Below are 17,265 nucleotides of genomic sequence, written 5' to 3' on the forward strand. Positions count from 1 at the left end.
TCTAGGAAATGCTGTAGAGCTCATGCGCACAACGGCCTAGCAGCAACCCATATATGCTACATTGGCATGAGGAGGCAGACATGAAATTGGTGAACAGGTATGAAGGAAACAAGACAGAAGAGCCTAATTCATTAAGGAACATTAATGCCAATACGTGCCATCTTCTGCGTGAAATCGCACTGCACATGCCAGGAACCTGTCTATACACCAGTAAATGCATGGACATCCAATTTATCCTCAAGCACAAAAGATCCTTACCGCAGCCTACGATTTCTTGGGCGTAACGTGGTGCGGAATGGGTATATGCACATAGTAAATGTACAGTAAGTAAATGTCCACATGGGGAAGTTTCCGATTCAAGCTTTCGGCATCTCTAAGGTACGCATTTTCCTGTCATATTACTTGCACCAGATACAAGTCAGGTGTAAGTGGCAGTTGATAATAAAACGGTCACATATGCATGCTAGAACCAGGGCCGGATTAACAGCAGGGCTTTATGGGCTATAGCCCAGGGGCCTCAGGCAGCTAAGATCTGCCGGCAGCGTTATATATATATATATCTTTCATACTGCCAGCGATCGCTGTCAGTGAAGGCACCCCTCCTCCACGGACCAAAACTTTAGCATACTGCAGCCTGCTGTACATTACAGACAGGGCAGTATCAATATTGAGACTGCATCTCCTCTCTTTTTTGGGGGGAGGGTGTAGGGGTCAGCGAGGGCACCAGCTCCGTTGGTGCTTGGGCACTCCAGAAAATTTACAGCTTATTGCAGAGACTTTTAATTCCTCTGTCTCCCTGGTACCCAGAAAAGCAACCAATTAGGGAGTCACTGATGTCACTGTGCAACTCCCTAATTGGTTTCTGCTGCTGCCAATCACCGCCCCCTGGTAGGAACAGTGTGTACTCCCCCCCCCCCCCCCCGCCATTTCCCGGCACTTGAAGCAGCCTCTCCCTGTGCAGCTGTTGGAGGCAGACAGCAGACAGAATGTGACACAGGAAGTAACCAGACCTGTTCCTGTTGAAATGTCTGAAAAGTAAGTTGTATATGTTAAGGAGAAAGACATTGGTACAAAGAAGGGTCCCAGAGCACTCTGATATAGAAAAAAACACATCATAAAGTACAGTCATGTGTGTGCTCTGCATATATTTTATTCCTAACCAAAATCCCTGAAAATACAATTAATGTAATGAAAATGGTGTTCTTATTTCTTAAAAAGTGCTAATTAATGTTTTATAATATAAAAAAAATATATAATAAAGATTGTAAGTGCTAACAATATCATGTTTATATTATAAAGATGTATTTGATTACATTAATACATTAAGTGATATTCCTTAATATGCAATATTAATTTAATAAAAATTGTATTTTATAAAAATACAAAGATACAGGCCAGGTTCCTACTGGCGTTGTGTTAGTGTTTTTTTAATGAGAGTGAAACCGAATGACAAATTCCACTAGGAGACTAACATTGTCTGGATGTGGTGGAAACTAGTTCCAAAAAGGCCACTCTCTAAGGAGTGAGCTGTGCATGGTCCTGGCTGGTCTCATAGTGCTTATTGCCCACACGCTGTGCAATAGTGCAATAGTTCAAAAACAAATAGTGGTTTATTAAGGTTAAAACAATGCTAACTGGTTATAATTGTAACAACCATTTATTATTTACCTATGCTAAAACCAGTTGGCATTGTTTTAACCTTAATAAAATCATTTGCTTTCAAAATATTGCACTCCTACAAATTGTTGAACATACATAAGGTACATTAATCCATAGATATCCTTTTTGGTTTTTAAAAATACAGAGTAGGTATATTAAAATAAACATTTGTCAAGCGACGTATGCCCAATCAGATATTACTGGGGGGGCCCCCAGTAATATCGTATTGGGCATACGTCGCTTGACAAATGGGGGCCTCACAGTACCCCTAGCCCAGGGGCCTAGAGTGTCTTAATCTGGCCCTGGCTAGAACATGTGTTTGCAATCAGCAACAACTGTAAATATGTCTTTTAGGTACAATAGAAATTCATAACATCATTAACATCATCATCATCATCATTTATTTATATGGCACTGTCACTCACCGGACCGTGAGTGCCTCTGCGCTGGTGCGTGGTTCTCTAGCCTTCTTGCCGGCGTCTGTCCTGAGCCGCGACCATCCGCCATCTTTATGCACTGCGCATGCGCAGCATCCAAGAACTTATGACCTTTGCTTTTAATCTAATTGGTGGATCAGGCACCTCTCCCTATTTAAGGCACCTGTGCTCATTATCTCGTTGCCTGATCTTGAGTCTCATTCCCTGTGAGTCTCTGAAGGTGTCTCCTGTGTTCTGCTAGTGTCTTCAGTTTCCTGCTGATTACCTAATCTACTCATCGGAGGTTTCCATACCCGCTACAGACTCCTGTATCCTGCTCGTGTCCTCAGCTGTCTGCTGGATTACCTGCTCTGCTCATCTGCGGTTCCCATACCCGCTACAGCCGTTCAGCGCTCCCGCTGTACCTGCATATCCTCGTGGACAAGCTTCTCTACCCATCAGCGGTATGTTTACTTGTTATTGACTATCAACTGTTACTTCGCATATCCGCCTAGGACAAGCTTCTCTACTCAGCAGCGGTATCCATACCCGCTATAGACTATTTGTTGTTACGCTGCATATCAGTTTGGAACAAGCTTCTCTACTCAGCCAAGATATGCATACTTGTGATTGACTATCAGTTATTATCTCGCATATCCGCTTTGTGCAAGCCTCTCTACTCAGCAGCGGTATACATACCGTTATAGACTATTAGCTGTAAACGCTGCATATCTGTTTGGAACAAGTTCCTCTGTGCTCTCAGTGTCTTCATACCATTATTGACTCTTTTCATGCCTCCACTCATCTGCACCTGAACTACTCCTCACTTACTAGCAGTGGTACAACTTGCTATACGCAGACCACTGACTTCCCCGCTACCTACCTGCACCTGGACAAGTCTTCTCATCACAGCAGTGGTACAACTTGCTGTACGCAGACCACTGACTTCCCCGCTACCTACCTGCACCTGGACAAGTCTTCTCACCACAGCAGTGGTACAACTTGCTGTACGCAGACCACTGACTTCCCCGCTACCTACCTGCACCTGGGCAAGTCTTCCCTTCACAGCAGTGGTACATCTTGCTATCCGCAGACCACTGACTCTCCTGTTACCTTCCTTCACCTGCTCACGTCCACCCTGGTCTCCGTGGTTCAAACCTGCCTTTCCACTATAGATGCAAGTCGCTGACTCATCTACCAATATAGCTGCAAGTCACTGACTCATTTACCAGTATAGCTGCAAGTCACTAACTATCATCAATTCCATTGGCATCCTCTCTCCATCTGCTGTTATATACATTCCACTATTCACCCTGCTGCCAGAGGACCGCTGTGCAAACTCCGCCCCTCTGGTAAGTATAGTCAACTTGTGAGATCCTGGGCAAGTCTCCTAGTGCCCGTCACAGTAAGATCAGGCCATGACAGACCCAGGATCGGAACCAACAGCTAAAGAGATGCTGCTGTACCTAGACACTTGGATTGAACAAGAAGATTTTCGACAGCAACAGTTGTTTCAATGTTGTCAGGCTTCAGCCGCCCAAGGAATCCCTGAGCAAAATGTAGCAGCTACTGTTGATCCTCCAGTACCTCCATCTTCTCCCCCAGTGCCATCCCAGGTGTCTACCGCTTCCACACTACACCTGCCTGCTCCTTCTAAGTATGATGGAGACCCCAAACCTGTAGGGGTTTTCTTAACCAATGTTCCATTCATTTCGAACGCCAACCTCATAACTTTTCTACTCATCGTTCCAAAGTGGCCTATCTCATCTCTGTGTTTTCCGGACATGCTCTCGCATGGGCCTCCTCTCTGTGGGAAAGAAATGACCCCTTACTGGAAGTTAGTGCCATGTTTATTTCTATGTTTCTAAGAATTTTTGACGAACCTGGTCGTGTTATTTCTGCAGCATCCAGTATTCTCCGACTACGCCAAGGATTTCGGTCTGTAGCTCAGTACGTCATACAATTTCGGATTCTTGCCTCTGAGCTTCAGTGGAACACTGAGGCGCTGATAGCCGCCTTCTGGCAGGGGCTTGCTGACAAGATCAAAGACGCACTGACCTCACAAGAGTTACCCTCCTCCTTGGACGATTTGATTTCTCGATGCCATCGTGTAGACATGAGGTTTCGTGAGAGAGATTCCGAAAGAGTAACTTCCTCCAAAGCGCCTGTCCGCTCAGTATCCCAAGTTCGTCATCTTCCACCTCCAGTAGAACCCATGGAGGTGGTCGCTCTAAATTAACATCTGAAGAGAGAGAGCGACGAGTGAAGAATAGACTCTGTATCTATTGTGCTGACTCTACTCACATGCTGAACTCATGCCCTAGAAGGTCAGGAAATGCCAGGCCCTAACCAGTTCTGGAGAGGTAAGGTTAGGGTCCCTGGAGTCCTCTCCATGTTCTATGGATGCTAAAGTCTGTGCTTTTGATGTTACTGTTTCCTTTGCTACCAAATCATTTATGTCTCAAGCACTTCTAGATTCTAGAGCTGCTGGAAATTTTATCTCTAGTTCCCTAGTGAATCAATGGTCCCTACCAGTGATTCCTTTAAAAGCACCTATAGCTGTTACTGCTATCGATGGGTCACGTATAATTAATGGACTCATTACTCAAAGTACGTCTCCATTGACCCTTCAAATTGGAGCCTTACACCAAGAGAAAATTTCTTTACTGGTCCTTTCTGTTACCACCACTCCCATCGTAGTTGGCCTTCCATGGCTTCAACTTCATTCCCCTCAGATTGACTAGAACACTCCTCAAGTCACTTCCTGGGGTCCCGATTGTCATCATAGATGTCTCTCTCAAGTTGTTCCACTCAAAATACATCAGTCTTCCATTTCACCTTGCCCGCCGGGTCTTCCTCCACGGTATGCTTCCTTCACGGATGTATTCAATAAGGTTCAGTCTGAACGCCTTCCTCCCCATCGGGCGTGGGATTGTCCGATTGACTTACAACCTGGCAAGATTCCTCCTAGGGGTCGTGTGTATCCACTCTCGCTACCAGAAACTCAAGCAACATCTGAGTATATCAAGGAGAACCTCCAGCGGGGATTTATCCGACCTTCCACCTCTCCCGCTGGAGCAGGGATCTTTTTTTGTGAAGAAGAAGGATGGATCATTACGACCCTGTATAGATTATCGTGGACTCAATGCCATTACCATCAAAAATCGGTATCCTATTCCACTAATTACCGAGCTCTTTGATCGCATTAAGGGAGCCCGGATCTTTACCAAGCTTGATCTTCGAGGCGCTTATAACTTAATCTGGATCAAGTCTGGAGACGAATGGAAGACAGCTTTTAACACCAGGGATGGCCACTATGAATATCTAGTTATGCCTTCGGGTTGTGTAACACCCCCGCTGTCTTCCAGGGTTTTGTGAATGAGATCTTCGGGGACCTGTTGTATGTCCGTGTCGTCGTCTACCTGGACGACATATTAATCTTTTCCCAGGATCTGCCCACTCATCATCAACATGTGGCAGAGATCCTTTCCAGACTCCGGAGAAACTCTTTATTCTGCAAGTTAGAAAAATGTTCCTTTGAGTTATCCCAGATTCCATTCTTGGGATATATTGTGTCCGGAGTTGGTCTCAAGATGGATCCTGAAAAGGTGAACGATGTACTACGTTGGCCCCAGCCAACTACTCTCGGAGCAATCCAACGCTTTTTAGGTTTTGCAAACTACTACAGACGTTTCATTCAAGGTTTTTCATCCATCGCTTCTCCAATAGTGGCTCTGACCCGGAAGGGAGCTAACACTAAACAATGGTCCTCGGAGGCCCTTCAAGCTTTCCAGTTCCTCAAGGAGTCCTTCTCTTCCGCTCCTGTTCTTCAACAGCCTGATGTGACACTTCCTTTCTTCCTGGAGGTAGACGCCTCTAATGTTGGCCTAGAGGCCATACTATCCCAAAGATCGGAGCAACAAATATTCCATCCTTGTGCCTTCTACTCTCGAGGCCTTCTACCTGCGGAGAGAAATTACACTATCGGGGACAAGGAGTTGTTGGCCATAAAAGCAGCATTAGAGGAGTGGAGATATCTGCTGGATGGAGCTCGTCATCCTGTAACTATTTTTACGGATCACAAAAACCTGTCATATTTGCAGTCAGCCCAATGTTTGAATCCTCGTCAAGCAAGATGGTCTCTATTCTTTTCCCGTTTTGAACTTATCATAACCTTCAAACCAGCTTCCAAGAATAGAAAAGCAGACGCCTTGTCTCGGGCGTTTGTGGCGTCCTCAGATGTTGAAGATGGTCCTAATCATCCTATATTAGATCCCAAATGTGTGACTCTGGCCAATTCTTCCACCAAGGTGCTAACATTTGGGAGAACCCTCATGCCTCCATCTCTTCGGAGGAAAATATTGTCCTGGTATCATTCCTCACGCTTTTCTGGACATTCGGGTGAACGCAAGACCTTAGAAGTCCTTTCTCGAAGCTACTGGTGGCCCTCTATGAGGAGAGATGTCAAAGAATTTGTGGCCGCGTGTGAGGCGTGTTCCCAGTTTAAAACTTCCCGCAGAACACCAGCGGGATTACTTCAACCACTACCCATTCCTTCCAAACCTTGGACCCATATTAGGATGGACTTTGTCACCGATCTTCCTCCGAGTAAAAAGTGCAATACCATCTGGGTAGTGGTGGATAGATTTTCGAAAATGGCACATTTCGGTCCTTTGACCGGTTTACCTTCCTCATCTACTCTGGCTGACCATTTTATCAAGGAGATCTTCCAAATTCATGGATGTCCATCTGAGATTGTTTCGGATAGAGGAGTGTAATTCGTCTCCAGATTCTGGTGAGCCCTTTGCAAGACCTTGGGTATTCGATTGTCACTATCATCCTCGTACCATCCTCAATCAAATGGACAGACCGAGAGAGTCAACCAAGATCTTGAGACTTTCATAAGGATGTTCTCTTCAGCCAACCAAGACAACTGGGTAGATTTACTTCCATGGGCTGAATTCGCCCATAACAACATGTATCACGAGTCATCTTCAAAAAGTCCATTCTTTGTGGTATACGGTCACCATCCATCTTTCCCAGAATTTCCTGCCCTCCCTCCCACCCAAGTTCCTGCAGTGGAGAGTGTATGTCAGAGTTTCAAAAATATCTGGTCTCAGGTTAAATCCTGCCTAAAGAATACATCTGCCAGATACAAGTGTTTTGCAGATAAAAAGAGGCGAGCTATTTCACCACTTAAGATTGGAGACCGCGGATGGATTTCTACCAAAAATATTCGCCTGAAGGTTCCGTCTATGAAGTTCGCTCCCCGTTTCATTGGTCCATATAAAATCACTCAGGTGATAAATCCGGTGTGCTTCAAATTACTATTACCTAAGAACCTTCGTATCTCCAGCACCTTCCATGTGTCATTACTCAAGCCTCTTATCATCAACCCTTTCTCTGTTCCTCCTTCAGCACCTCGGCCAGTACAAGTTCATCAGGAGGAGGAGTTTGAAATTACTCATATTTTAGATGCTAAAATTTCGCGAGGAGTTCTTCGCTTCCTTGTGCATTGGAAGGGCTTTGGTCCAGAAGAACGTTCTTGGATCCGCGCAGATAATCTCAATGCTCCAGCTCTTCAAAAAAAATTCTACTCCATGTATCCGGGCAAACCCGGCTCCAAGTGTTCTGTACCCACCTTTAAAAGGGGGGCTACTGTCACTCACCGGACCGTGAGTGCCTCTGCGCTGGTGCGTGGTTCTCTAGCCTTCCTGCCTGCGTCTCTCCTGAGCCGCGGCCGTCCGCCATCTTGATGCACTGCGCATGCGCAGCATCCAAGAACTTATAACCTTTGCTTTTAATCTAATTGGTGGATCAGGCACCTCTCCCTATTTAAGGCACCTGTGCTCATTATCTCATTGCCTGATCTTGAGTCTCATTCCCTGTGAGTCTCTGAAGGTGTCTCCTGTGTTCTGCTAGTGTCTTCAGTTTACTGCTGATTACCTAATCTACTCATCGGAGGTTTCCATACCCGCTATAGACTCCTGTATCCTGCTCGTGTCCTCAGCTGTCTGCTGGATTACCTGCTCTGCTCACCTGGGGTTCCCATACCCGCTACAGACTCCTGTATCCTGCTCGTGTCCTCAGCTGTCTGCTGGATTACCTGCTCTGCTCATCTGCGGTTCCCATACCCGCTACAGCCGTTCAGCGCTCCTGCTGTACCTGCATATCCCAAGCTTCTCTACTCAGCAGCGGTATCCATACCCGCTATAGACTATTTGTTGTTACGCTGCATATCAGTTTGGAACAAGCTTCTCTACTCAGCCAAGATATGCATATCTGTGATTGACTATCAGTTATTATCTCGCATATCCGCTTTGTGCAAGCCTCTCTACTCAGCAGCGGTATACATACCGTTATAGACTATTAGCTGTAAACGCTGCATATCTGTTTGGAACAAGTTCCTCTGTGCTCTCAGTGTCTTCATACCGTTATTGACTCTTTTCATGCCTCCACTCATCCGCACCTGAACTACTCCTCACTTACTAGCAGTGGTACAACTTGCTATACGCAGACCACTGACTTCCCCGCTACCTACCTGCACCTGGACAAGTCTTCTCATCACAGCAGTGGTATAACTTGCTGTACGCAGACCACTGACTTCCCCGCTACCTACCTGCACCTGGACAAGTCTTCTCACCACAGCAGTGGTACAACTTGCTGTACGCAGACCACTGACTTCCCCGCTACCTAACTGCACCTGGACAAGTCTTCTCACCACAGCAGTGGTACAACTTGCTGTATGCAGACCACTGACTTCCCTGCTACCTACCTGCACCTGGACAAGTCTTCCCTTCACAGCAGTGGTACAACTTGCTATCCGTAGACCACTGACTCTCCTGTTACCTTCCTTCACCTGCTCACGTCCACCCTGGTCTCCGTGGTTCAAACCTGCCTTTCCACTATAGATGCAAGTCGCTGACTCATCTACCAATATAACTGCAAGTTGCTGACTCATTTACCAGTATAGCTGCAAGTCACTGACTATCATCAATTCCATTGGCATCCTCTCTCCATCTGCTGTTATATACGTTCCACTATTCACCCTGCTGCCAGAGGACCGCTGTGCAAACTCCGCCCCTCTGGTAAGCATAGTCAACTGGTGAGATCCTGGGCAAGACTCCTAGTGCCCGTGACAGGCACCATTAATTATACAAGGGGGGGGGGGTGGAGTGGAATAAAACTTTTTTTAATGTTCTTTTTATTAATGACAATATTATTGACAGATGATATTAAATGAATAATTTTTTTTGTATGTGTCCTGCTGGGTCTTTAGATGCCACATATGAAATGGACGTATCCTTCAATGTCTTGTCTGTCAGAGCAGTGCGTAACTATACCCATATTCAACAAGAGACATTTCTTCATAAGCCCGAATTACTTGTGTTTTAAAAAAAACACAATTTATATTTGTTTTCCGTGGCTTAATGAATCAGGCACAAGGTGTAGATAATTCATAGCAGGGTTAGAGATTGAGGCAGCTGTACAGTCCATGAAGAGTGAGTTTGGTGTTTGTGTGTCTAGTTGTTGGATCAATATGCTGGGGACCTTGTTTTGAACTGGGGCCCAGAGTCTTTTAGTTGAGCAACTGACGTCTGCTGTTATCCCCATGTAAATCTATATCTCCATCTTCAAAACACAAAATAGCAATTTGTCTAGATTAGTCTAAAGGGAAGATTTTAGTCACACAGATATAGGCAAATTAGTGCTAAATGGGTGCATATTTGTAAAGAACAACATAGTGGGCCTGATTCATTAGCTGTCTTACCTGACAATTTTGTGCGGATCTTATGGAAATCCACTCTGCGCATGCGCAAAACAGGGACATCAGTTAGAAAATCAGTGACTAAAGAAAGAAATCTTTCTTTGCTTAAGACCGCAATCATTCTTAATTGCACTTAAGAAGCTCTCCGACCTCTTAAGAAAAAAGGGTGGTGAAATGGGCAGAGATCGTAGTGACATTAGAAGAATAGGCATTTACCTCCAGGTCCATAGGATAGATAAGAAGCAGTATTTAGCGTTTTCCTTAAATGCTTAACACTTAAGGAAGCTCGGGGTCATGTTTAAGTACAAAAGCTATAGCAGCAGCGCTGAATAAGCCATAACACTAAACTGTTGAAAAACTGTAGTTTGTTTAAAATGCCCCTAATCACGACTAAATATACATAACATGCACCTGCATACACTTCTCTCATAACAAATTACTGTAAATTATTTTTATTATTAATGTCAATAATTATACAATGTACTAATTTACCCCAAAATCGATGGTAGATGAACAGTTTTAATAAATTGCCATGTAAAGTGGTTGATGTATAATGTAATAATAATAATAATAATAATAATAATAATAATAATAATAATAATAATAATAATAATAATAATAATAAGACTTGTTTATCATTTTTTGACTTCTGCACATTTTTTTGGTCACTTGGAGTTTTTTTCTGTCATCTGTATGCAATCTGTTGTGAGCCATAATAATGTATCTCTATTTTAAAATGTGGTTTTATTTTTCTGTGGAATACGTTTTCACATGCTTTATTGCATGTCATTTTTGCCTTGGTTTGGTTGTGTATCTGTGTATATTTTCTATTTGTTTGGATTAACTTTATTTTGATCAGCAGCTTGTTTCTGTTGTAGCTTCACACAAATTAAAAATTAAATTTAGGAATACTCCCTAACATGGGTCATGAATCGAACTCACGACCCCACTGTTGGCAGGTGGAATGGCTAACGACTAAGGCAACGTGCAGATGGAAAAATACATACATTATATCATCATCATCATCAACATCTATTTATATAGCACCAGCAAATTCCGTAGCACTTTACAATTGGGAACAAACATTTATAAGACAATACTGGGTAATACATACAGACAGAGAGGTAAAAGGGCCCTGCTCGCAAGCTTACAATCTATGGGACAATGGGACTTATATAGACTTGAACGACAAGCACCATGGCCACAAGTGCCATAGGTGCTAGTTAATAGTGCTCCTAGCAAGCATACAATCAAACAGAGGCACTAGTGACAACATCAAGGTTTAATGAGAAACTGTTAAGAACTTACCTGATCCCCGTTCCGCTGCGCTGTCAGCGTGGTCTGACAGCGGTATCTGATCCGTGCAGCGTGTCACGGGCACTAGGAGTCTTTACCCAGGGATCACCAGGTGATAAGCTTACCAGAGCAGTATAGGTGGTAATATGGTACTCTGGTAGCGGGGTGATCACGGAACAGGAGACAGCAGATGATAGAGATGCTCGGGAAAGTCTATGACTAGCAGCACTGGTAATATATATGTAGTAATACATGAGGAACTGAATGGACAAAGGACACGTGAGGGTAGTCAGTGGTCTGCGGTAGCAAGTTATACCGCTGTCTATGTGAGAGGACACTGGAACAGGTGACACTGGAAACAGGAATCAGTGGTCTGCCTCTAGCAAGTTGTACCACTGAATATATATGTGAGGAGGAGCACGGGGAGAGACTGCAATACAGAGGATACACGGGCACCTTGAACTTGATCCACAATGACATGCACAATATAGTAATGACTGAACAGCACTGCAATAATACAAAGTCATAGATACTATCCGGGCAAAAGATAACACAGTCAATGATGGCAAAAGTCTCAGCGGATAGTAAGCTCCAGAGGAGAACAACTCAGTCCAGCAAGATATGCAATACACCAGCACAGTCAATGAGAAGTATGCATACCGTGGTTCAGGAGCAGGCTGTCAGACAGGAGTGCAGAGATACCTGAACGGCTGGAGGCCGGCAGGATGCGAAGTCCCTGGAGGGTGAAGCGGTAATCAAGTAGGTGCAGCGCACAGGTAGGTAGACCAGCAGGGGAACAAATACTCAGGAAGCAGTAGTATGTAGAACTGGACTCCTGGAGGACCCTGAAGAGTAGCGATGGTCTAAACGAGATGAAAGCAGTGAGGCGCAGATCCGATGCAGACTGGCTAGTAGAGACCAGCAGGAACACTGAGAAGCACGGAGAGCGGATCAGCTGCTGCAGACACGAGTAGAACTGAGGAGTAGCAGCCAGCAGGACTCTGCAGGTACACGGAGGTAGCGGATAGAAATCAGCAGGTGCAGTCACGATGAAACACGGGAGAGTAGAGCTGAGCTGGAACTGTTGAACACGGAGAGCAGCGGATAGGAATCAGCTGGTGCAGTCTCGAGGAAACACAGGAGAGTTGAGGTGAGCTGAAGACTGTAGTGCACAGAGGCAGCGGATAGGAATCAGCTAAACAGTCACGATGAAACACAGGAGGGTTGAAGTGGTCTGAAGACTGTAGTGCACGGAGGCAGCGGATAGGAATCAGCAACAGTCACGATGAAACACAGCAGAGTTGAAGTGGTCTGAAGACTGTAGTGCACGGAGGCAGCGGATAGGAATCAGCTACAGTCACGATGAAACACAGCAGAGTTGAAGTGGTCTGAAGACTGTAGTGCACGGAGGCAACGGATAGGAATCAGCTGACAGTCACGATGAAACACAGGAGAGTTGAAGTGGTCTGGAAACCACAGGAGTAGAAGTGGTCTGGAAACCACAGGAATCAGCAGCGCTGAATACACGAGGAAACACAGGAACACCTTCAGAGGCTCATGGGGAATGAGACTCCAAGATCAGGCAACGAGTTATGGACAGCAGGTGCTTTAAATAGGGAGTGTTGCCTGATCAGCCAATTAAGTTAAAGGAACAGGTACTGAAGGTTTTGAAAGGGCTGCGCATGCGCAGACCCTCAGGATGGTGGACGGCCACGGTTCCTAAACACACGGGAAGAAGCACTCACAGTCTGGTGAGTGACACAGCGCTTCTTCTGATGGCGTCGCCGCACTTTCGGGTTCTTCCTGCTGCCGATCATGTGACTCCTGGGCGGGGAATTCAAACTCCTATATCTTCTCTGCTCTGACACGCTGCCTGTGTCAGAGCAATGTGTTTCCTGTTCCTGGCTACAGTTCCTGTGTTCCTGACTCCTGTGAATCTGCTCCCTGTGTATCCCTCTATTCCTCCTACTCCTGTGTACCTACCTGGCTGTGACCTGACTATTCTTTGGCTTATCCCTGGCACCACGAACTGGACGATCTCCTGTGTACCGACCCGGCTGTGTTACCAACTATTCTCTGGATCTCCCTCTGGCACCGTATACCTGATACCTCCTGTGTACCGACTCGGCTGTGTTACCAACTATTCTCTGGATCTCCCTCTGGCACCGTATACCTGATACCTCCTGTGTACCAACTCGGCTGTGTTACCAACTATTCTCTGGATCTCCCTCTGGCACCGTATATCTGATATCACCTGTGTACCGACCCGGTCGTGTCTCTGGACCCATATCCTGCCACGCACCCATTGGCTCCGTGCATCTACCGGCTACTGTTCCAGACCTACAACGCCTGGAATTAACGGTTAGTGCCTGTACTTGCACCGCTTTGTCTTATTGCTTGTCTGCCTGCCATCACTTAGAACTTTCTCCCTTACGTCAGTAGGCTAATCTGGGGGTCGCGACCTGCAGTTCTTCGGCAGCAAAGTCCACACTACCTTGCGGTGGTTCTTGGAGCAGACCGGAAGGCCGTTAGACTCCGCGCCCTAGGTAAGCCTGTGCTAATACTGACTAAGGCATCAAAATCGTAACAGAAACAATAAGAATTGCACACACATTCTTATTCTCTGATATGAAGAATGTATCATATGTAATTTTGTTTTGGGAATAAATGTTGATGCTAATTCAATGACTAATAATTCTCAAGCATATATAAACATAGATGATACAATACTCCATCTAAACATGGGCAGGAACAAAATAAATCCTAGCATACTCTTCTATAAGCAACATATAGGAGGGAACTCACAGAAACATGGGGAGAATACACAAATTGCACACAGATATGCCCATGAGTCAGGATTCAAACTCATGACCCCACTGTTGGCAGGTGGAATGGCTAACCACTAAGGCAACGTACAGATGGAAAAATACATACATTATATAGACTACAACGACAAGCACAACAATACACCATGGCTGCAAGTGATATAAGTGCTAGATATTACATATGGCACACATGTGATATAATTGTTTTATGTGCTCAAAACAAACATACAACACAACACAACACAACACAGGGACTAGTGACAACCAAAAGTGTTAATAAACATAATTAAATGAACAATTGCACACACCTTCTTATTTACCGTCATGAAGGATCATGTTTGTTTTTTTTACTTAAAATAAGAATGTCTATGCAAATGTATGTCAGAATAAATCGCAATCATAAATAAACTCAATCATTATAGTTATCAGTATATAAATACCCAGAAGATGCCGTAAAGAGCATTGCATAGACCAAGCAGCAGATCTTGTCATCTGATACCACAGTGGCCCATACACCTGCATATATTTGTCTCATTACAATCCACTATAAAAGACTGGTTCATGCACACTTGAACTTGGTTAGGAGTCTATAGTGGAGTTTACTGGTGCGGATTTGTATAGTGGACTTTTATTGAGAGGTATATATTTTCTTTTACTGTATTATAGACACTTTAAAAGTTTAGTTTGTATTTGTAAGATATTTTATGTTCCTCAATAACAGTGCATCTCTACTTTCATATGTAATGTGCATTTTAGTGTGTGTTGTCTGTATTATAATTTTAAAACAAGTTTCAATCTAATATCCATTAAGACGATTCTTATGTGTTTTGGCACTTCCCCATGTTACATGTTTATCAAACAGATCCCCAGCCCTCCTGAAATTGTGGAGGCAGCTCACTTCAGGTTCCAGACTGATTTGCAAGGCAAATTCTTTGTCAAATATGGTTTATATCACACTTTTGAAATTATTTAAGATCGTAAAAATACAATACAGTTTGGTGATGAAAGTAAAGCCATGGTTATTTTTTCAAAACATAAACATTTACAAATGCATGCATCAGACAATTTTAACTTCAAAAAATGTTTACCTTTGAAATCTGCAAATATTTTCTTTTCCGGTTGAGACGGCAGCCTCATCCCTTGCTAATATTATCAGATGTGAGTTTTCTAGCCATAGCACTTATAAAAGTAATGTTGAAGCTTGACTTAGCCTAAAAAAACAACTAAAGGCTTTAATTGATGAACTACCAGGCCATAGCTGGAAGATGTCTGACTGGAAATGAATCAGCAATCAACCATAGTCTGTGTTAATCATATATCTGACTCACTATGTGAATGTTCTTTTCTGACCTGGTCAAGTACATCAAGTAAGTGTTCTGTCTGTTTATAGATTTTAAGGCACTGATTTGTCAATGTGTTCTAATGGAGATACCTTATATTATCTGTCATTTTATGGATAAGTGAGAAACAGAGACATCATTTTAGTAAACAGCTAAATGTGTCTAATTTATTTCAGCAGACCTTCTGACCTAGCTGAAAGATGGAACACCAAGGAGGTGTGGCCAGGGATGAGGGCCAAGATAATGTCATGGAGGAAGAGGATCGGGATATGAAGGAGTTGCCTTTGCAAGCATGTAAGTATCTTTAGTTAAGAATGTTAGTCCTTTTAGGTTATTGGGGGACCTGCGTTAAAGTTTAAGCATCATAAATTGTGGATTTTACACCTGGAAAGAACAGGTGTTTACAAAGTACACACAGGCAAGTAATATTTGGAATCAAAGTGACCTAAGGTTGTTCCTTTTTTTTTATCATATTTTAAACAGTTAAAAAAGACAGCCAGATTGGGGTCCAGCATGACCTGCAGTCCAACAACTCTTCTCATGCAAATAAACCAACATCCATGGCTTTGTATTTAAATGGTAAATTAATTTAAACATTTTATTTTGTGACTAAAGTAAATTTTATATAAAGTTTGTTTTAAAGTTATTTTTTGTTATTTTGTTTAGAAAAATGTGTTCATTTACAATTAAATATTAATATTTTCTTTTCTCAATAAGAATTCTCCTGTACCTCTCTGTTGCTTTTCACACTGTTTAACACCCTCTACTCCTACACACACTTAACTCCATTGACACATTGAGCCCCTGGTTCACTTTCTGCGTATCTTATACATCCTTTATTATCTATACCTCGGGAACATACACGACTCAACTCCCACTATCTTTTTGGGATGACATAATTTTTTTTTTTACTCTATTTTTCCTCCCTTATCTTGTCCCACTATTGAGCTCATTTGCACTCTACTACCACTTGTAAGCTGAGGCCTGGACAATCTATGTACCTCCCTATGACCTTGCTCCTTCTGTACTATGTTGCGATGGTAGTCAGCATATCGATGCTGAGTACCCTGACAAGACTCCTCTTCACCCCGACAGCAGCCAATGATAATGAAGCAAGAAGGCGGCTGCAGCTGATGACATCATTGAGCATGCCGACGGCATTATCGCTGTTGTTAAGGGGGTGAGGGAAGAATGCACCCATGTACAATGCATAATCCTTTCTAAAATACATTGTACCACACCCACTATGTTGTGTCCACCAATCTGTTTATGCTCTGTCCACATGGATGTCCCTACACTACCTGAAGTTGCACATGTCCAAACCAGATTTCATTATTTCATCTCCTGGCAGAGTCCACACTTTGCCACGAATCTCCTGTACGGTCAACAAAAACACAAAATTCCCAATTTAACAAGGCCGCCACATTGCTGTCCGACGTGAGTCCACCCTCTGCTTTATTCCTCACATCTGCACTCTCTCCCAGTCCACCAGTAAAGAACTGACACAATTCGCCCTTTTCTTAGTCAACCTGCTTCAAAAACTCATATCCCTTCTAGCATCTTGTCCCATCGTGACATTTGCTACCTCATTCAATCTGACATTCCTGACACACATATATCCATGCTTCAATCCATCCTAACTGCTGTCGCTACACATATCTTACTCTCTCACCACTCCACATCTGTCGCACCACTTAGCCAATCTCTACACTAGCTGCCTGTGTCCTACAGCATCCAAATGAAATTACTCTCCTTTACCTACCAAACCAGTCACCACACTACCCCTGCATACATCTCAAGTCTCATATCCAAACATTCTCCTTCCCGCCCTCTTACATCTACCTCTGACATGCGCCTTGCCTTGTCTCTGTTAATATACCTACTGACTGCCTCCTACAACAGTTCTCCTGTGTTACTCCCCATTAATGGATTTTTGTGTCATGTTCAATCAGACTAGCACA

General features: G+C 43.9%; 1 long non-coding RNA gene across 1 annotated transcript; it reads left to right on the top strand.

Moving 5' to 3' along the window:
* Positions 1-937: 937 nt before the first annotated feature.
* Positions 938-15,908, top strand: LOC142100132 (uncharacterized). Its single transcript, XR_012678726.1, has 3 exons — positions 938-1,035; positions 15,481-15,598; positions 15,788-15,908. It is a non-coding gene; the product is annotated as an uncharacterized LOC142100132 (long non-coding RNA).
* The last annotated feature ends 1,357 nt before the right edge of the window (positions 15,909-17,265 follow it).

This window comes from Mixophyes fleayi, chromosome 8 (assembly GCF_038048845.1).
Source record: "Mixophyes fleayi isolate aMixFle1 chromosome 8, aMixFle1.hap1, whole genome shotgun sequence".
Taxonomy (NCBI): domain Eukaryota; kingdom Metazoa; phylum Chordata; class Amphibia; order Anura; family Limnodynastidae; genus Mixophyes; species Mixophyes fleayi.